Raw genomic sequence first — 22,298 nt, 5'->3', positions numbered from 1 at the left:
ATATAAAATAACCAAAATAAAATAAATACATAAAAATGACACAAAATAATGTTGGCAAACAAAAAACAATAAATTCCAAGGAAGGCACCCAAAAATCAATATAGCTATTATCAATGTACAGAAATATATTTATTTTATTACAAATTCAAAAGGACAAACATTATAAAACATGTTTACAGAGACAAACATCATGTTTCAGCTCTGCACTGGCTTCTGGTTCATATTTAAATGATGTTTAAGGTTATGACTTTCACCTTTACAGTAATAAGGGGAAATGGCACTTGTTATCTTATGAGCAAGTTAAAATGGTGTGCTCCAGGATCTATGTTACAGTAAAGTTGGGTGCATTGCTCCATGTTCAGTCTCAATGGATTATCTGGAAGGCACGGATGAGAGCTAACTGATGGATTTTAAAAGTGCTAGGCACACCAAAACCAGGAGATATGCATGTGACTCGGCCTGGCGCACACCACTTGGATTTTAAAATCCACGCGAGTACGCGCATATTTCCTGGTACACACACACACACAATAAAAAGTTCAAAAAAGGGGCAGGTTGTGGGCTGGGCATAGGAGGGCTGAGTCTGTACCATGAAGTCAGCGCACCGAGGCCCCTACCACGTAACTTTACTTCTGCTATGGATGACATGTAAGTAAAAACAAATAGGCTAGTCAGCTGGTTTTTAAGGGTCATACTAATAGGGTAAAAGCGAGGCAAGTTAGCTAGGAGGTTTAAGAAGTCTTCTCCTTTACTGGGGCAAAATGGGAATGAACAGGGGAAACAGGTAATTGCGTCAGTGCGTGTATCTACTAAAATTCCCCTCACGTGCTTGAGTTTGCATTTGTGTGCACATGTGCACATCAATATAAAGTCATGTGATCGTAGACACAAGTATAGCTGATTTTATAACGTGCATGAATACGTGCATATATGTGCGTATGTTATAAAATCACATCTGTGTGTGCGAGTTGGCAAATGCACGCACATGTGCACCTGCACATGAGTTTTAAAATTTACCTCTAAGATGTTTTCTTTTGGTGGCTCTGACAAAATGGAATAGTCTTCCATTAGAATTGTGGGTAGAGTAGAGCTGAACTACCTTCATTTTTGAAAAAAAAGCTGAATCCCTGGCTATTCCCAAATGACGTGTCAAATGCCAGAAATTCTTACTAATGAAAAAGAGTGTAGAGACGGATGGCATAGAAATTGTGTTTGGAGAGGAAAGGGGAGATAAAGTGCTGTGCAATATTTATTTTGATGGCTATTTAACCCCTGACCTGAGGTCCTCACTGAGGAATCCACTGGCCAACCTCCCATTCCAAGGGCTTAAGCTTTCCAAATCTCCTTTACTGTCCTTGTCCCTTTATTTCTAGGATTCCCTTTTGGGGGACACCGTGATCTTCAATACCCTAAGCTAGTCCTGGGGAAATTCTGCACTACTGCGGAGTGCAGAATTTGCGCAGAATTCCCCCCCCCCCCCTGCGCAGAATTGCCAAATTCTTCGCAGAAAATGGCAGATGAGACCCCAGCATGCCGCAAATGGAGCATACTGTTCATGGCAAAGATGAAGGCTGCCAGCGCACCAGTCACAATGAAGATGAAGGCCCCCAGCATGCTGTTCATGGCGAAGATGAAGGCCCTGGCATGCTGCAAACGGAGTGCGCACACCATTCACGGTGAACATGAAGGTGCCTGCGTGTCTTGGGATGCACTCCACTCATGGCAAAGATGAAGTCCCCAGTGAGCATGAATGCATGTGGAGAGGTGTGTGTGTGTATGAGTGTGAGGAAGGGGGGGTTGTGAGAGAGGAAAAGATGTGTGAGGGAGTGTGAGAAGGGGGAGGGGTATGAGAGAGGAGGGGAGAGAGAGGAGGGGGAGGGGAGGAGGAGAGATTAGGAGGAGGAGGGAAAGGGGGGAGTAAGAGAGCAGGGGGAGGGGTGAGAACGGAGAGTGAGAGACGAGAGCAGGGGGGTGAGCAAGGGGTGTGAGAGAGAGCAGGGGAATGTGAGAGAGACCAGGGCGGGTAAGCAGGGGGTATGTGAGAGAGAGCAGGGGGTTGTTTGAGTGTAGGTGCCAGAGAGAGGGAGCCTATATGAGGATATTGTGAAGGAGTGTGTATGTGTGTGTGAGAGACTGGGAATTGGTGTGCTTGAAAAAGGGATCATGTGTATGTGAGAGTGCTGGCCTGTGTGAAGGGATTGTGTATGTGTGAGAGAGAGCCTGTGTGAAGGAGTGCGTGAGAGAGAAACATAGGGAGCCTGTGTGAGGGTGTATGCGTGAGAGAGAAAGGGAGCTTGTAAGAGTGTGCATGCAAGAGAGGGACCCTGTATGAGGGGATGTGTGTGTGCGCGAGAGAGTGAGGGAGCCTATATGAGGGTGAGTATGTGCACTAGATAAAGGGAGCATGTGTGAGAGAGGGAGAGTCAGGGAGCCGGAATGATGGGCAGTACTGAGAATGGGGTCAAACTCTGGGAGTAGAGATAGAGTGGAAGGGGTTGAGCCTAGAGATAGAGGGGAGAGATACTGGCAAGTGGAGGAGTTGGGGCCAGAGTGGGCAAAGTGACCAGGGGAAGTAGGGAGAGAGAGTGGAAGGGATACTCTTACAGTGAATTTCTAGGGAAATTCTGCTCAAAATATTTAAAATTCTGAATCTTTAAGTAATAACCTTTTTCTTTATTAATTTAAAATGTAATTACTTAAATACTCAAAAAACAAAGAAGCAGAACACCTCTCTAATGTAATCACTTGTTTCTTTTCTTCTTACTGCTTCTTGTTTATCCCTTCGCCCAGTTACTCTCCCTGTTGAAATGTACTTTCCAAGCTTCCAGTTATTATGTGAACCGGTATGATGTCCCCACAATTACCGGTATATAAATGTTTCTAAATAAAAAAAAAATAATCAAAAACTAACAAAGAGAGGGAAAAGGATCAAAGTCCAATCAATAATCTCAAGTCCAATTAATGGCAAATGACAATATCATAAACATTTTTGCTTTGGAATTTCAATCTACAGCCTCTCGCCTCGCAATGGGCCGCAAGCTTCAATCAGCTTACAAAGCAGAATATAATATTTAATCATTTATTGTCATTTTGCTCATCCCAGTTTCTAACTTTATTCAAACAAATTACTTTCTTACCACTAATTTTATTTCAAATCACCCTAAAAAAGGTATATCCGTATGAAAAATACTTCTCACCACTTGTAAAAAATTTAACCACAAATGTTGGAAAGAGGAATACTTAGCCAATTCGTCGTGAAATATAAATTAAACTGTTCCCGACATGAATCATGTTTCGATTGTAGAAAACAATCTTCTTCAGGGGATATTTCTCAATGTTTATTACTTGGAACGGTCAATATTCTTCAATACCCGGACAAACACTGTCTCACCCAAGACGCCTTGGCGCCATATTTGAAAGTGTTGGGTGAGACAGTGTTTGTCCGGGTATTGAAGAATATTGGCCGTTCCAAGTAATAAACATTGAGAAATATCCCCTGAAGAAGATTGTTTTCTACAATCGAAACATGATTCATGTCGGGAACAGTTTAATTTATATTTCACGACGAATTGGCTAAGTATTCCTCTTTCCAACATTTGTGGTTAAATTTTTTACAAGTGGTGAGAAGTATAAGTTTTTTTCATAAGGATATACCTTTTTTAGGGTGATTTGAAATAAAATTAGTGGTAAGAAAGTAATTTGTTTGAATAAAGTTAGAAACTGGGATGAGCAAAATGACAATAAATGATTAAATATTATATTCTGCTTTGTAAGCTGATTGAAGCTTGCGGCCCATTGCGAGGCGAGAGGCTGTAGATTGAAATTCCAAAGCAAAAATGTTTTATGATATTGTCATTTGCCATTAATTGGACTTGAGATTATTGATTGGACTTTGATCCTTTTCCCTCTCTTTGTTAGTGTTTGATTACTTAAATACTGTCATGTAAATTGTTTTATTTTGACCAATTTAAAGTTTGCAGAATTTTACATAATTTTAACTTTTTGTGCACATAATTTATATTTTTATGCGCAGAATTTTTAATTTTTTTGCACAGAATTCCCCCAGGAGTACTCTAAGCATTGTTGTAGCAGTCGTTAAGATTTACAGTAATCATGCTGGATGATGAATGCACTTCCAATTTAACTTTACTAAGAACTCATAAATGAATTGATTGACAATATACAAGTCTTTCTTCCATGAAATCCATTACCTAATTAATTTCCAATAAATATGTAACTCTTTACTGAAGATTTAATTTATATTTTTTCCACATTCCTTTCCCAAAATTGGTGGAAAAGGATTCTGCTCTAAATTTACATGCCATACAAATCAATCCCACTTGTCATACCTTGATTCAGATGACTACTCCTTATCCAACTTCTTCCAGTACATCCTGATGATATTTGATGGTTAACACAAGATAGTAGGGGTGTGCATTCGTTTTGAACTTAAATGGAAAACGCAACTTTTTTTTTTTTTTTAACTTAAAAAAATGATGAGGCGTAAACGATCGGATTTCCAACTTATTCAACATAGCTATGTTGAATACGTTGGAAATCGCGATTGTTGATCTAAATAAAAATTTAAACCCCTCACCCTCCTTAATCCCCCCCCCCAAGACTTACCAAAAGACTTACCAAGCTGGTCAAAAGTTCCGTGACGGTCCGGGAGCGGACGCGTGGGGAACCACGTGACGTCCGCGTCACTCCGACGTGACGCCGACGTCACGTGGTCCATCGCGGTTCCGCTCCCGGACCCCTCGTTGGACCCAAACGGCACTTTTGGCCAGCTTGGGGGGGCCTCCTGACCCCCCCAAGCTGGCCAAAAGTTCCTTTTGTGCCCAACGAGGGTTCCGGGAGCGGACCCGCGGGGACCCGTGGGTCAGGAGGCCCCCCCAAGCTGGCCAAAAGTGCCTTTTGGGCCCAACGAGGGTTCCGGGAGCGGACCCGCGGGGAATCACGTGACGCTGCGTCACTCCGTGGCGCCGACGTCACGTGATTCCCCTCGGGTTCGCTCCCGGAACCCTCGTTGGGCCCAAAAGGCACTTTTGGCCAGCTTGGGGGGGTCAGGAGGCCGTCACTCCGACGTGACGCCGACATCACGTGCTCCTTGCAAAGGAGTTCAGGAATGGCGTCCTGACCCCGCTGGACCACCAGGGAGTTTTGGTAAGTCTTGGGGGGGGGGGGGGATTAAGGCGGGTGAGGGGTTTACATTTTTATTTGCACATATGGACATAGACTCAACTTATGGAATTCTCCATATGTCCATATTGACCGCAAATGGGACCCCCTTTTGACTTATGGACTTATGAACTTAAACTTTTGGTCTGCACATCCCTACAAGATAGGGGCTATAATCATTCTTCTCCTCTCAGGAATGAACGTGAATTCACTCCTATAGTTGACCGCTGAAGGACCCTTGGATCTTTCTGGATGTGAGACTCCTGAAAACTCCTTTCTTTCTGACAGTGACTAAATTCCCTAGGCTCTGGTGAATTTAGTTCCTGGACCAAAAATAAGAATCAATTAAAAAACATCTAAATTGTGGAACAAGGGTGGGCAAAATGTCCTCCTAAGCAAAGTCCAAAAAGGAAGTAAAAATCAGTTCTGGAAACCCAGATCTTACGTCTAAAGGTCCAAGTGTACTCTCTTCTAAATCAAAAAGAGACCACAATAGGAGCAGGCAAACTCCAACCTGCCTTTAACTCAAAAATTCACACCCTTTCTAGATGTTTTTCCTTTTTATAATGGCAAGGAGCAATTAACAGAGTAGCCCAAATAGGGAAATTATACACCAACTTCTACTTACACAGTAAGTATCTTCCTTCTAGTAGAGACCCAGTAGGGCTCTCTACAGCTATATGGGGTGAACTTGTATCTTAATTTTTGTTTTTTGGGTTCTGTCTGCTGTTTGTTTTTGAAAGTCTGCTGGTTTTCTAGTATTATTGGTTTAGATATGTACACCACTGAGATTCTTGTCTATGTGGGCCTGGGAAGTGGTTAATAGATGATTTTAAACAAGTAAATAAATTAGCTACCAAGAGATCTTGCTGTGATGAACACAAAGCAGCCCCCACCGGCAGTGAATGAATGCGCGCCTGTGCGGACCCGGCCTAGATTTAACATGCGACCACCCGCCGCCCGCCGGCCGTCTCGAACTAACGCGTGTCCCCCCGCCGCCGCTGCCTGGAACAGGCGCCCACCCGCCCGCGGCCTAGATTTAACACGCGACCACCCGGCTCCCGCCGCCACCGGCCGCCTGGAACCACGCGGCCCTCCGACAGGTATTTAAAAATTTTTATTTTTTTCTTCTGACAGGTTTTATGTGTCCCACATCATTACATTTTCTCGATCATCTCTGTATCGCTTTTTTTTTAAATTGTGTTTTATTGTTTTTGAGTATCTTAAGCGGTGTCGATGGATTTGTTACTAGACTCACAGTCCTAACTCCTACTAGGGGGAGGCGGTAAACTAAGACGTTACGGCCGCGGCAAAACAGTGCGTTACTAATGAGAGAACCTGAGTGCCCGTTACGGTATCGGAGGGGAATAGCTAATTCCTTCATTATACAGCTAATTCGTTCATTTACATGCCGGGTGCGGGAAGGGTTATGCGTCTGTTTTAAGAAGCGCTACGGACGCGCAAAACTGGAGACTGTATCGCTGGTTTGCCTTACGCGTCCGAATTGTGCGCAGCGAGCTCGTTACAGACGAGAAATCTTCAACTGAACTTTACTGTATCGAGCTGTGAGTGAGGTAGTAGCCAGGACATAGCTGAGGTGGGAGAAGAGGGCAAGAAGACAGGATGAAAGACCAATCAAGGTGAAGCTGCCCTGTTGATATACCTTGGGGATCTTGCTACCACTCAGCCTTGCTGCCATTCCCCAAACTCTGTACATTAGGGATCCTGATGCTACTCTGCCTTGTAGCTATACTCATTATGCTATACTTATTTAGGGGTCTTCCTGCCACTCTGCCTTGCTTCCATATCTTGGACTCTACACCATGGGGGTCTTGTTGCCACTCTGTCTTGCTAACATACCACAGACTTTTTATAGTAGTAAGGAGGAACTAAGACAGCAGACCAAAGGGGGAGCTATACACCAACACAAGATACTTCTACCTACTCTTGGTATATTTCTTCTAGTAGAGACCCAGTAGGGCTCTCACAGCTAAATGGGCATGAGTGAATTTGTGTCTTAATTTTTGTTTTGTGGGTTCTGTCTGCTGTTTTTTTGGTAGGCTATTGGTTTTTATATTCTAGTATTATTAGTTTAGCTGTGTACACCACTTTGTAATGCCAGGCTATAAGGGCCTGGAAAGTAGTTAATAGATGGTTTTAAATAAGTAAATCAATCAAATATCAAGAGAGCTTGCTGTGATGAACTTATAACACCCATACTTTCAGCTGAACACTGTCTTCCAATTCAATTCAGAATTCAATACAAAATTACATTGGTCCATAAACTTTTGCAGAAAAATTCTATCCCACGGTTTTACTCTGTATTGCAAATGTATAAACCCAATTGAGCTTTAAGATCTGAAAATAGATTTTAAATAAATAAATAAAGCATGCACAGGCTTGTAACTTAGCTAATTACCTTGGGGATCTTTTTGCCTCTTTGCTTTGCCATCATACACCAGACTCTACACCCTGGAGTGTTCTGGCATTGTGGTTGGCTGCTTTGCACTCCTCATGGTGCTTCAGGATCTTCCATGCCAATCTTTGCACTGTTTTGCCCCTCTGAGTGTCTGGGGATCTTTTCTCTATCTTTTCTACTTTGTTCCTCGTTCATGTTGCCTTAGGATGTTCATGCCTGTCAACGGTCGGCCTCGAGGGCCTTGCATCCTTTGCAACCTTGAAGGCCTTACATTCTGTCACGGCCTCGAGGCCTTGCATTGTTTAGTGTTCCCTTGGGCCTCAGCCCGAACCCAGTAATGACCCGAGGGTTGACAGCATATTCCAGCATGGCTGGCGGCTGACCCTCTGCCAGGCCTGCAAGCTCCCAAGGCCAACATCCGAGGATGTTGGAAGTTGAATGGGTCCTCCGACCATTCCGAGCCCTTTCGGACCTCTGCTGCGAACAGCATGGAGCAGCAAGGCCTTGCCTGAGGTAGAGGGCAGTCGAGGACTTTGACGCAAGATGGGACAGATGATAGATCAGTGCTGTAACAGGGTACGAGTTCTGGAACCAGGCAGGAACTGTAGTAAGACTCGAGTACTGGAAGCAGGCAGGAACTGTAGCAAGACTCGAGATACGAAGACCTCACAGAGGACACTAGGGCAGAAGGACAGTTGCACAGTCTCTCAGGGCTCCCTACTCAGCCCACCCACGGGACTGAGTCGCGGACCACCCTGTCCCACTGCACGCCCTACACAGCCCGAAGGCTGGTCATGGACCACGAGGAGAGTGGGACATGTGCAGGGAAGATCCAGGCGAAGAGAACTCCGATATCAGAACCAATGGCATCCGAAGCTCCGAGGCAACAGGGATGGATCCCACCGGTTGGCCACTCCTAGGCCTAACAGGTCAGAAGTCCAGGAGCACATACGAAGATGCAGGGAAAGAACATCCGGGAAGGCAGGAACATCAGGACGTAGACAATCAATGGCAGGACATCAGGACGAAGATCAGGACAGGAACATCAGGGATACTTGGATGGGACATCTGAACGGGACATCTGGACTGGACCTCAGGCACGAAGACAGACGAAAGAACAGGAACTGAACAGGAACTTCCATGGAGAAGAAAAGAGGCCTGATGGAGCTCTGGAAGGCAGGAGCCTCCAGAAGGATGACACTCCGATGCAAGGCAACGAACAGACTGACGAAGGAGGCCCTTTTATAGGGCAGAAGCAGGAAGTCCACTTAGAGGTTGGGGTCAGCTGACTTCCTGTGGCTGGCCCTTTGTCTAGCAGAGAGGTGCGGGCCGGGCGCTTAAGGAGCAGCAGAACATTGCACCCCGGGGCCAGCTGCAGGAGGCCCGGGGTGGCTCCTCACAGCCGCCGCTTGAGCCCGGTGGATTGCGGCCTTAATGCCGCGAAAGATGCCGGGTGACATCCGGGGGCAGACTCGGCCCGCAGGGAGGAGCAGGACGGAAGGTCGCGGTGCCAACCGCGCCAAAGGAGGAAAGAGCCAGGGCGGCATCCGGACAGCGTGGGCAAGGCTAGACTGCGAGCCAGCCGGCAGAGCAGGCCCGATGTCGGCATCCGGCCATGTCGGGTGAAGAAAGGCAGCACCGAGGGGTGAGTACCTGCTCTCGGAAGGGCCGCAGCAGCGGGTATAACACATGCCACTCTGATTCCAACTTTCCCTTTTCATGTTGCCCTTCGGGAGATTCATGCCACTGTTACTGGTGCCTCTTCTAAAGCCTTGGGATGCTGTTGACACTCTTGCCGTGCTTTGCTTCTCGAACAGTGCCTTGGAGAACTCTTGCCACTGCTGGTACCCTTTTGTTGCTTCTGTGGTGCCTTGGTGATTCATGCCACTTTAGATGGGACGTTGTTACAGTCCTGCTGTCTTGTAGTTCTATTTGCCCTTTTTTTATGGTCTCACCACAGGTTTCATTAAATTGATTAGAAAATCCCAATTTTGAAGCTCAAAATTGAATGCATTGCGTCCCCCCCCATTGATTTTAATGGAAACAAATGAAATGAATAACACATTGTTTTTTTTTGCTTGAAACTAATGAAATGGAGGTGACCTATGAAATGAATGAATGAACTAAAAATGAAAATGTTGCCTCTGTACATCCCTAGCTGACAATGCATTTATCAATTTCCAGTCATTTCATTTTGTAAAACATTTTGTTGGGAAAATGTTTGCCTATGTCAAGCCAAGGAAACCCAAATCAAACCAAACAATAGCAGAACTGAAATTCTAGTGTATTTTTGTTTTGGTTTGTGTCATTTATTGTTTATGTATTTATTAGTATTTTGTTTTTATTTTACATTTTCTAATTTATTGATGTTTTCAGTTAGCTGCTATATTGTATGTAATTTTCCTAAAAACAGCTAGTATCATTAGGTGGAAAATAAGAATTTTAAATAAATAAATGGGAAAAAATGTACAGAGAACAAATTCCACCCATCCAATAAATCCATAGCCCAGACAAGTGAGCACAGAGATTTTTTCAGCTTTCTTCTCTGCCCTCATAGTGCTTTATAAACATTTATCCTCTCAGGCAATGCTCACTCTACATGGTTTTCTCTTAATTTGCTTAGCTAAGAAAAGGGATAATCCATTAAATCCCAAATAGTAAGCCCTTGTTTTAAAATGCCACAAACAAATCTGGTTTTCAGACTTTGCAAATATGCATGAGGTTTATTTGCAAACAATTTCTCCAATATACAACTAATTTACATATTTTGATTATCCCTAATTTCAGGCTTATTTTCAGTACTTAAAGGATGGCATTTTCTGCTATGGATAACATGTCACATTTTTCTTAGTAGTCTAAGAATGGGAGAAGGGCTGACCTAGCTTTTAGAATAATGAGCCAAGAACAAGGAAATCTTAGTTGAAATTTTGATTCTGCCATTGGAACATCGTGACTCGATATCCCATTGCCTTCACTACCCCACTTAGATAGTTTTAGTAAACTATAGAAATGCTTAAATAAATTCAAAATGTGATGATAGGACCCATCTGAAGATTAAGGACCCCTCAGTGATGATTATGCCACCTGAAAGCATGCATTTTCAATTGACAAGTTTATTCTGTAAGCAGAGTGTTCTGCAAATGATTTGCCCTGCTTATGAAACTTGTATGAGTAGTACAAGTTTTGTTGTGGAATAATTCCATATTTTTCTATAGATATTGGTGCAGGTCAGCTGTATAGTGTTTATTTTCACACATGTTGAAGAATATATTTTTATATTAATCGAGCAGATTTCTTGCATTGATCTTACAGATGACATTTTTTTTTAATGAGGTTTCCACCTTTTTATGGACAACAACTGAATACGCAGTAACTATGAATGAGAAGCAGGAGGACAGAAATTCACATTTCTGACTTGTCCGTATTCTTTTTAGTATAAGCTCCTATCTTTTCCTTTTATGCTTTAGTCTCAGTTCTATGTATAAACTTTTTATACATTTGGTACTTAGGACCTTATTAAAAAATGATTTTGCCCCTTTCTGTGGCCAGGGAAAACATCTCTATTGAATAAGGCCCTTTAATATGCAACTGATATGGATAGATATTCCAACAATTGGTATTACTACTTGTCATTTCTAGAACAATAGTAGATAATAGATATATGTATCACGCTACAGATGCAAATAAGAGACAGTCCCTGCTCTATCCAGGTTTCAATCTAGTCAAAACACACAGAATACACATACACACAGGGCCAATTTCAATGAAAATATTTCCTAAGGTGCAGAATGGGAAAAAGTCCTTTCAGATTAAGGCTACGCAGTTTTGTCCACCGCTGACATGAGTACATTTGTGAATGAATCACTAGCAGGTATCCAGTCATGATATGACTGACTTTTTTTTATGCCTGTAGAAGTCAAAAATCAATCCTACTCTCTACTGGCTCAGATATGAAAGTGCCAAAACCGTTTCCATATGTATTTGTTTATTTATTTAAAGGTTTTTATATGCCAGCATTCATATGTACATCATGTTGGTTTACATGGAACTGTAATAACAAGGAAAGAGAAAAACATGGAACTGTAATAAGGCGAGGGAAATACGTGAAACTAAGGAGAGATAAATAATACAGGCTTAACGGCAATTCAAGATAAAGGGTAATATAGTATATTAACGATATGCATGGTAACACAAGTGTGCGGTTATGATAGCAACAGTAGCATCAAGAGCAGCATGGGCAGTTCCAAGGGTGCATTCAAGGGGGGGAGTTGGAGGGCAGGGAATGAGCTAAATGTGAGGAGGGGCTAAGGGAGGGGGGAGTAGATTCTTAGTAGTTTAATGAAGGGTGCAGGAGGAGGAGGGAGGGCAGGTAACGGCGAAGAGGTGGGATTAGGCAAATGCTTGCTTGAAGAGCCAGGTTTTACGTTTTTTTTTTAATTTCTGGGTGCACTGTTCTTGACGCAGATCAGGAGGCATGGAATTCCAGATTGAGGGGCCTGCGCTAGAAAGTGCACGCTCTTTTGTGGTAGTAAGATGGGTGAGCTTAGACTTACATATCTTACTCCTCCAAGGCAGTCTACTGTGCTGCCTGCCAAGAACTTGTTGAGTTATAAAATTAAATGGATGCGATCTGTCAAATACATGTATGTTATTCACAGGTTATATGTTCTTAAAATTAAAGTTGGCCCAATGAACTGCTAACCCTGGTAGGAAATCTGTGTGCAGCTGGAAGTACCTCCTGGCTGCTTGCTTAATCTTGGAACCAGCAGCATACAACCCTGAGATTTCCACAGTACCAGTCTGCTTTCCTGTTATCCTGTTTATAATCTAATGGCTGTAGGTTAAGTGGCATTTCTATTAGATCTTCAGAATCACAATGTAGGGTAATGAATGTCGAGAGTGAGGAGAGCGGAATTTATACTTCTTTATTTGTTGTGTTTTTAGATCACCTGATTTTACTAACTCAAGATGAGTTAATATTCAAGTACTGTGGGTATTTAAATCTAAGGACCTGAGATACCAAGGCTTTTCTCCCAATCTGTGTCTATAGGAAACATGCTTAATGAACAAGGTCCTAAGTTTGCACTTGAGGCAATGGAAGATGAAGAAGTTTCTCAAGGTCACAAGAAGTGACAGTAAGATTTAAACTCTGGCTTCCCTGGCTCTCAGCCTGATGCTCAAACCACTAGGCTACTTCACTTTTCAAAAGACTTATGTGCATAAATGTATCATGCTATAGAAGCAATTTTCAAAACTGTTTACACATAAGAACATAAGAACATGCCATTCTAGGTCACACCAAGGGTCTATCAAGCCTAGCATCCTGCTTCCAAAAGTGGACAATCCAAGTACCCAAAAACTAAGTCTATCCCATGCTACTGATGCTAGTAATAATAGCAATTGCTATTTTCTAAGTCAACTTGATTAATAGCAGGTAATGGACTTCTCCACAAAAAACTTATCCAAACCTTTTTTAAACCCGGCTACACTAATTGCACTAACCACACCCCTTGGCAACAAATTCCAGAGTTTAATTGTGCATTGAGTGAAAAAGAACTTTCTCCAATTAGTTTTAAATGTGCTACATGATAACTTCATGGAGTGCCCCCTAGTCCTTCTATTATCCGAAAGAGTAAATAACCGATTCACATTTACCAGTTCTAGACCTCTCATGATTTTAAAGACCTCTTATCCCCCTTCAGCCGTCTCTTCTCCAAGCTGAAAAGCATTAACCTCTTTAGTCTTTCCTCAAGGTGAGCTGTTCCATCCCCTTTATCATTTTGGTCACCCTTCTCTGTACCTTCTCCATCACAACTATATTTTTTTCAAATGTGGCAACAAGAATTGTACACAGTATTAAGGTGCCGTCTCACCATGGAGTGATACAGAGGCATTATGACATTTTCCGTTTTATTCACCATTCCCTTCCTAATAATTCCTATCATTGTTTGCTTTTTTGACTGCCGCAGCACACTGACTCAACGATTTCAATAAATTATACACTATGACGCCTAGATCTCTTTCCTGGGTGGTAGCTCCTAATATGAAACTAACATCATGTAACTATAGCATGAGTTATTTTTCCCTATATGCATCACCTTGCACTTATCCACATTAAATTTCATCTGCTATTTGGATGCCCAATATTCCAGTCTTCCTGCAATTTATCACAATCTGCTTGTGATTTAACTGCTCTGAATAATTTTGTATCATCTGAAAATGTCATTACCTCACTCGTCATAGAAACATAGAAACATAGAAATGACGGCAGAAGAAGACCAAACGGCCCATCAAGTCTGCCCAGCAAGCTACGCACTTTATCCATTTTTTTCCCTTTTTCTCTCTCCCACCTGTTACTATTGGCTTCCAGTACCCTCTAACCCTAATTCCCCTCCACCCAATTTAGAGAGCAGCTCTGTATCTGCATCCAAGTGACATCCAGCTCAATTAGGTGTAGCAACCGCTGTAATAAGCAGGCCACCCCCTTGCCCCATACTCTTACCCACCTCTGTTTTTATTTTTTTGTTTGTTTTATTATTATTTTTTTTTGGAAATAGCAGCCCTCCATCCTTCCGCTCCGTGAAGGTGGAACACCAACTACTGGCCACTGGCATCCCGCTCCGTGAATGCCTCTGTGGCATTCACGGAGCGGGATGCCACAGATGCATCACCGCTCCGTGCAGTGTTTGAATGCCGCTGTGGCTACTGCCGCTCCGTGCAGTGTTTGAATGCCTCCACTTTATTCACGTCCTCTAGACTTGATGGATCCACAGTGTTTATCCCACGCCCCTTTGAAGTCGTTCACAGTTTTAGACTTCACCACTTCCTCCGGAAGGGCATTCCAGGCATCCACCACCCTTTCTGTGAAGAAATACTTCCTGACATTGGTTCTTAGTCTTCCTCCCTGGAGCCTCAGCTCGTGACCTCTGGTTCTGCTGATTTTTTTCTGACGGAAAAGGTTTGTCGTTGTCTTTGGATCATTAAAGTTTTTCAAGTATCTGAAAGTGAATCATATCACCCCTGCTCCTCCTTTCCTCCAGGGAGCACATATTTAGATTCTTCAATCTCTCCTCGTATGTCATCCTATGAAGACCCTCCACCTTCCTGGTCGCCCTTCTCTGTACTGCTTCCATCTTGTCCTTGTCTCTTTGTAGATACGGTCTCCAGAACTGAACACAGTACTCCAGGTGTGGCCTCACCAAGGATCTGTACAAGGGGATAATCACTTCCCTTTTCTTACTCGATATTCCTCTCTCTATGCATCCCAGCATTCTTCTGGCTTTTGCTATCGCCTTGTCGCATTGTTTCGCAGACTTCATATCATTAGACACTATCACTCCAAGGTCTCTCTCCTGCTCCGTGCACATCAGCCTTTCCCCCCCCCCCCCCCCCATCGAATATAGTTCATTCGGATTTCCACTCCCCATATGCATGACTTTGCACTTCTTGGCATTGAATCTCAGCTGCCATATCTTCGACCACTCTTCCAGTTTCCTTAAATCCCATCTCATTCTCTCCACTCCTTCCGGCGTGTCCACTCTGTTGCAGATCTTAGTGTCATCCACAAAAAGACAAACCTTACCTTCTATCCCGTCCGCAATATCGTTCACAAAGATATTGAACAGGACTGGTCCCAACACCGATCCTTGCGGTACACCACTTAAAACCTCTCTCTCTTCAGAGAAAGTTCCATTTACCATCACGCATTGTTTTCTGTCCGTCAACCAGTTTTCAATCCAGGTCACCACCTCAGCACTCACTCCTAAGCTTCTTGTTTTATTCACCAGTCTCCTGTGTGGAACCGTATCAAAAGCTTTGCTGAAATCCAAGTAGATGACATCGAGCGCTCTTCCTTGATCCAATTCCTTGGTTACCCAGTCAAAAAAGTCAATCAGATTTGTCTGACAGGATCTTCCTCTGGTGAATCCATGCTGCCTCTGGTCCATCAATTCTCCGGACTGTAGATAGTTCACTATTCTCTCTTTCAACAGTGACTCCTTACTTTTCCCACCACCGAAGTGAGGCTAACTGGTCTGTAGTTACCAGCCTCCTCTCTGTTCCCACTGTTGTGGAACGGGACTACCACCGCTCTTCTCCAATCACTCGGCACCACTCCCGTTTCTAGGGATCTATTGAACAGGTCGCACAGCGGTCCCGCCAGCACATCTCTGAGCTCCCTCAGTATCCTTGGATGAATCCCATCAGGCCCCATGGCTTTGTCCACTTTCAGATTCTTTAGCTCTTCCCATACATTATCTACTGTAAATGGATTTTCATCTGTTCCACTTCCCTCCAGTTTCTTGTTGTGTAGAGATGGTCCTTCTCCAGGGTCTTCTTTAGTGAACACAGAGCTGAAGTATTCATTTAATATTTCTGCCATTTCTTCGTCTCTCTCCACACATTGATCATTTCCACCTTTCAATTTCACTATACCACTTTGGACTTTTCTCTTTTCGCTGATGTATCTGAAAAATGTTTTGTCACCATATTTTATCTCCTTGGCAATCCTCTCTTCCACTTAACTTTTTGCCAACTTGATTAATTTCTTCGTCTCCCTCAGTTGAATCAAATATTCTTCTTTGTGCTCCTCCCTTTGGGATCTTTTATATTTCTTGTATGCTGTTCTTTTAGCTTTAATTTTGTCAGCCACCTCCTTTGAGAACCAGATAGGTTTCATTTTTCTTTTGCTTTTGAAAAGCACAGGTCTCAGTACAGATCCCTGAGGCACTCCACTGCCCACCCCCCTCCACTGAGAAAATTGTCCATTTAATCCTACTTTCTTTTTCCTGTCTTTTAACCAGTTTTTAATCCATGAAAGGACATCACCACCTATCCATTCACTTTTTACTTTTCTTAGAAGCCTCTCATGAGGAACTTTGTCAAATGCCTTCTGAAAATCCAAATACACTGCCTCTACTGGTTCACCTTTACATGTTTATAAACCCCTTCAAAAACGTGAAGCAGATTTGTGAGGCAAGACTTGCATTGAGTAAAGCCATGCTGGCTTTGTTCCATTAAACCATGCCTTTCTATATGTTCTGTGATTTTGATCTTTAGAACACTTTCCACTATTTTTCCTGGCACTAAAGTCAGGCTAACTGGTCTGTAGTTTCCTGGAATGCCCCTGGAGCCCTTTTTAAATAAGGTGGTTACATTAGCCACCCTCCAGTCTTCAGGTACAGTGGACGATTTTAATAATAGGTTACAAGTTATTACTAATAGATCTGAAATTTCATTTTTTAGTTCCTTCAGAACCCTGATCCAGGTGATTTACTACTCTTCAGTTTGTCAATCAACCCTATCACATCTAGGTTTACCGTGATTTGGTTCAGTCCATCTGAATCATTATCCATGAAAACCTTCTCCGGAATGGGTAACTCCCCAACATCCTCTTCAGTAAACATCAAAGCAAAGAAATCATTTAATCTTTCTGTGATGGCCTTATCCTCTCTAAGTGCCCCTTTAACCCCTCGATCATCTAACAGTCCAACTGACACCCTCACAGGCTTTCTGCTTCAGATATATTTTAAAACGTTTTTACTGTGAGTTTTTGCCTCTGTGGCCAACTTCTTTTCAAATTCTCTCTTAGCCTGTCTTATCAATGTCTTACATTTAACTTGTCAACACCTATGCTTTATCCTATTTTCTTCTGTTGGCTCCTTCTTCCAATTTTTGAATGAAGATCTTTTGGCTAAAATAGCCTTATGTTTTAACCATGCCAGTAATCATTTTGCCTTCCTTCCACCTTTCTTAATGTGTGAAATACATCTTGATTGTGCTTCTAGGATGATATTTGTTAACCATGTCCATGCCTCTTTCACACTTTTTACCTTTATAGCTTCTCCTTTCAGTTTTTTTCTAATTATTTTCCTCATTTTATCAAAGTTTCCCTTTTGAAAATTTATAAGGCTATAGATATGCTTACTTTCCCTCTTCCAATTATCAAATTTGATCATATTATAATCACTATTGTCAAATGGCCCCACCACCGTTATCTCTCTCACCAAATCCTGTGCTCCACTGAGAATTAGATCTTAGGGATCTCAATCATTTTTTGACGATTTAAGAAATCGTTTGATATTTTTTAAATCGTCAAAAATCGTTAGAGTGCGCAATACTATAGAAATTCCCCTGATTTATCGTGAAAAATCATAAATCGGGGATTTGGGGGGAGGGCGGGAAAACCGGCACACCAAAACAACCCCTAAACCCACTCCGACCCTTTAAAACTAAACCCTTACCTTCCCCACCCTCTCGAACCCCCCCGAAACCTTTTACGAGTACCTGGTGGTCCAGTGGAAGCCCCGGGATCGATGTCCTGCTCTCGGGCCATCGACGCCATTTTGATGCCACTAATAAAAATGGCGCCGATGGCCCACTAAAAAAAAAAAAACACCGACCCTTTAAAAATCGACCCCTTAGCTTCCCCCACGCTCCCGACCCCCCCCCCAAAAAGGTTTTAAAATTACCTGGTGGTCCAGTGGGGGCGCGGGGAGCAATCTCCATTTTTAAAGATGGCGCCAGCCATCCAGTGCTCCTACCATGTGACAGGGGCCGGCCAATGGCACGGATACCCTGTCACATGGTAAGGGCAAAGTGCCATCGGCGCCATTTTTATTAGCGCAGTCGATGGCCTGAGAGCGGGAGATCGCTCCCCACGCCCCCACTGCACCACCAGGTAATTTTAAAACCTTTTTGAGGGGGTCAGGAGAGTGGGGGAAGCTAAGGGGTTGGTTTTTAAGGGTCAGGGTGGGATTTTTGTTTATCGGATCGAGCGCAGCCAATACACAAAAACCCCATCGGGCCGGACAATAAACATTTTAAGATTTGAATCGGAACCAGAACCGATCAGATTACAGTTCCGATTCACATCTCTATTAGATCTAAAATTGCTCTCTCATCAGTTCCTTACCCAATTGCTCCATAAAACTGTCATTTATTCCATCCAGGAACTTTATTTCTGTAGCATGCCCTGATGTTACATTTACCCAGTCAATATTGGGTTAATTGAAATCTAGAAAAGACCGAAGCAAAAAAAGCCTTGCACATACGCAAGTAACAGAGTACACTGGTGCAGGAAAAATTATATCACCACCAAAAATTCCACAAAAGTCTTTTATTGCACTTCAAAGCAAAATCAGGTGAAACAGTGTTGCAGTGACGGCAACTCCACGAATTAAAGGACATGTACATTAAAGTCTTCTCAAATGTACAATGGAGCGCTCCATTGTACATTTGAGAAGACTTTAATGTACATGTCCTTTAATTCGTGGAGTTGCCGTCACTGCAACACTGTTTCACCTGATTTTGCTTTGAAGTGCAATAAAAGACTTTTGTGGAATTTTTGGTGGTGATATAATAATTTTTCCTGCACCAGTGTACTCTGTTAATTGAAATCTCCCATTATTACTGCTCTACCAATTTGGTTAGCTTCCCTAATTTCCTTTAGCATTTCACTGTCCATCTCACCATCTTGGCCAGGTGGACGGTAGTAGAGATGTGAATCGTGTCCTCGATCGTCTTAACGATCGATTTCGGCTGGGAGGGGGAGGGAATCGTATTGTTGCCGTTTGGGTTTTAAAAATATCGTGAAAAATCGTTAAAATCGTGAGCCAACCCCCTAAAACCCACCCCCGACCCTTTAAATTAAATCCCCTACCCTCCCGAACCCCCCCCCCCCCCCCAAATGCTTTAAATTACCTGGTGGTCCAGAACGGCGGCTGTCCGGAACGGCCCCCTCAATTGAATCCTTTTGTCTTCAGCCGGTGCCATTTTGCAAAATGGCCGCCGCAAAATGGCGGCGGCCATAGACAAAAACGATTCGACGCAGGAGGTCGTTCCGGACCCCCGCTGGACTTTTGGCAAGTCTTGTGGGGGTCAAGAGGCCCCCCCAAGCTGGCCAAAAGTTTCTGGGAGTCCAGCGGGGTTCAGGAAGCGATTTCTTGCCGCGAATCGTTTTCCGTACGGAAAATGGCGCCGGCAGGAGATCGACTGCAGGAGGTCGTTCAGCGGCGAACCCCCGCTGAACGACCTCCTGCAGTCGATCTCCTGCCGGTGCCATTTTCCGTACGGAAAACTATTCGCGGCAAGAAATCGCTTCCTGAACCCCGCTGGACTCCCAGAAACTTTTGGCCAGCTTGGGGGGGCGTCCTGACCCCCACAAGACTTGCCAAAAGTCCAGCGGGGGTCCGGAACGACCTTCTGCGTCGAATCGTTTTTGTCTATGGCCGCCGCCATTTTGCGGCGGCCATTTTGCAAAATGGCGCCGGCTGAAGACAAAAGGATTCAATTGAGGGGGCCGTTCCGGACCGCCACCGTTCTGGACCACCGCTGGATCCCCAGGTAATTTAAAGCATTTGGGGGGGGGGGTTCGGGAGGGTGGGGGATTTAATTTAAAGGGTCGGGGGTGGGTTTTAGGGGGTTTTAGTGTGCCGGTTTTCCTGCCCTCCCCCTTCCCCCGATTTACGATTTTTTAACGATAAATCGGGGGAATTGGTATTGTATCGTGGCCCTAATGATTTTTGACGATTTAAAATATATCGGAAGATATTTTAAATCGTCAAAAAACGATTCACATCCCTAGACGGTAGTATCTCCTATCACTATACTCTTCCCCAACACAAAAAGGATTTCTACCCATAAAGATTTAATTGTGCATTTAGTCTCATGCAGGATCTTTATCCTGTTGGACTCTATGCAATCCCAGGCATAAAGTGCCACCCCACCTCCCAGATGCTCCTCTCTGTCATTGCAATATAATTTGTACCCCGGTATAGCACTGTCCCATTGGTTATCCTCCTTCCACCATCTCTCTGAGATGCCAATTAAGCTTATGTCATCATTCACTGCTACAAGCTTCCACTGATGACCCGCTTCCTCATTCATAACAACTTTTGTGACGCTACTGTAGAATATTTGACCATCATACTAGGCATCATTGTGTGGTTAAACAGCCAATATCACTCAGCCTTATATATAATCATCGGTCAGTCCATATTAGGGCATAATTTTTTGATTATTTTTTTATGTGCTTATTTCACCCGTGAGTTAAAACCATTATCATTGTCTTAATGACATGTACCAATATCCAAAATTCTCTTCAACGTAATTCATGAAGATTTTAGTATCTTATAATTATTTTCTTCTCCAAACATTTTATATTAAGCGATGTACTTATCTTATGTTGACACGCTTGTTTCTCTGCTGTAAAACAACCATGAATATTCTGCCAAACTTTTCAGCATTGTGGACCTTCACACAAGCTCTTTAATGCCCGACACCTTACCGGGTTTCGGACTTCTACATGTCCTTCATCAAGGGCTTTACATCTGCGTTTTAAAACAGTGTGGCGTTTCTCAGAGTGTTCACTCCATTACTTTTCCCACCACCGAGGTGAGGCTAACCGGCCTGTTGTTTCCAGCCTCCTCTGCTCCAACTCTTGGAAAGCGCATCTCTGAGCTCCCTCAGTATCCTGGGATGAACCTCACCAGGCCCCATGGCTTTGTCCACTTTTAGCTTTCCTAGCTCTTCCCATACATTCTCTTCTGTAAAAGGAGTTACATCTACTCCACTCCCCTCCAGTTTCTTGTTAAATAGTGACGGTCCTTCTCCAGGGTCCTCTTTAGTGAACACCGAACTGAAGTATTCGTTTAATATTTCCGCCATTTCTTCATCTCTCTCCACTCATTGATCCTTTTCACCTTTCAATTTCACTATACCACTTTGGACTTTTCTCCTTTCTCTGATGTATCTGAAAAATGTTTTGTCACCTCACTTTACCCATTTGACAATCCTTTCTTCCGCTTGACTTTTTGCTGTCTTGATTACTTTCTTTGTCTCCCTCAGTTCCACCAGATATTCTTCCTTGTGCTCCTCCCTTTGGGATCCTTTATATTTCTTGAACGCTGTTCTTTTAGCTTTTATTTTGTTAGCCACCTCCTTTGAGAACCATAGGTTTCATTTTTCTCTTGCTTTTCTTTACTTTTCTAACATATAGAATAGTTGCCTTGGTAATTGCTCCTTTTAGTTTGGTCCACTGTTGTTCCACATCTCTCTTGTTCTCCCAGACTTCTATTTCTTCCTCCAGGTACTTCCCCATTTCATCAAAGTCCGTGTTTTTGAACTGCAAAACTCGGGTCTTCGTGCTTCTTCTCCATATCCTATTTGTGATATGAAACCATACCGTTTGATGATCACTGGTGCTGAGGTGGGCACCCACCTGGACATTAGAGACATTATCTCCATTAGTGAGCACTAAATCGAGTATAGCTCCCTCCCTCGTGGGTTCCATTGCCATTTGTTTGAACAGAGCCCCTTTGTTTGAACAGAGCCCCTTTGTTTGAACAGAGCCCCCTCTACTACTGTTAGATTCTGCAGAAGTGATTCTCCAGTCTACATCCGGCAGATTAAAATCTCCTACAATCAGCACTTCTCCCTTCTTTCCCATCTTTTGGATGTCTTCAACCAGATCTCTGTCAAGTTCTTCCATTTGATTTAGAGTCCTGTAAACCACTCCAATAAAAATGGATGCCCCATCATCTTTTTTTAGGTCGGCCCATAGTGCTTCTTCTTTGCCCCATCTTTCTTGCAGCTCAAATGCTTGGATATTGCTTCAGACATAAAGAGCCAATCCTCCCCTTTCCTGTCCTCTCTGTCCTTCCTTAACAAGTTATAGCCCGGTATTGCCATATCCCAATCA

General features: G+C 43.4%; 1 protein-coding gene across 1 annotated transcript in view; it reads left to right on the top strand.

The window, feature by feature from the left end:
* The window catches only part of NAALADL2 (N-acetylated alpha-linked acidic dipeptidase like 2), a 1,070,337-nt gene that overhangs the window by 510,859 nt on the left and 537,180 nt on the right, over nt 1-22,298 (top strand). The gene's annotated exons all lie outside the window — the stretch shown is intronic.

The sequence above is a fragment of the Rhinatrema bivittatum genome, chromosome 9 (genome assembly GCF_901001135.1).
Source record: "Rhinatrema bivittatum chromosome 9, aRhiBiv1.1, whole genome shotgun sequence".
Classification (NCBI taxonomy): domain Eukaryota; kingdom Metazoa; phylum Chordata; class Amphibia; order Gymnophiona; family Rhinatrematidae; genus Rhinatrema; species Rhinatrema bivittatum.
Note: the sequence above shows the minus strand (reverse complement) of the source record. Positions and strands in the feature narration are given on the sequence as shown.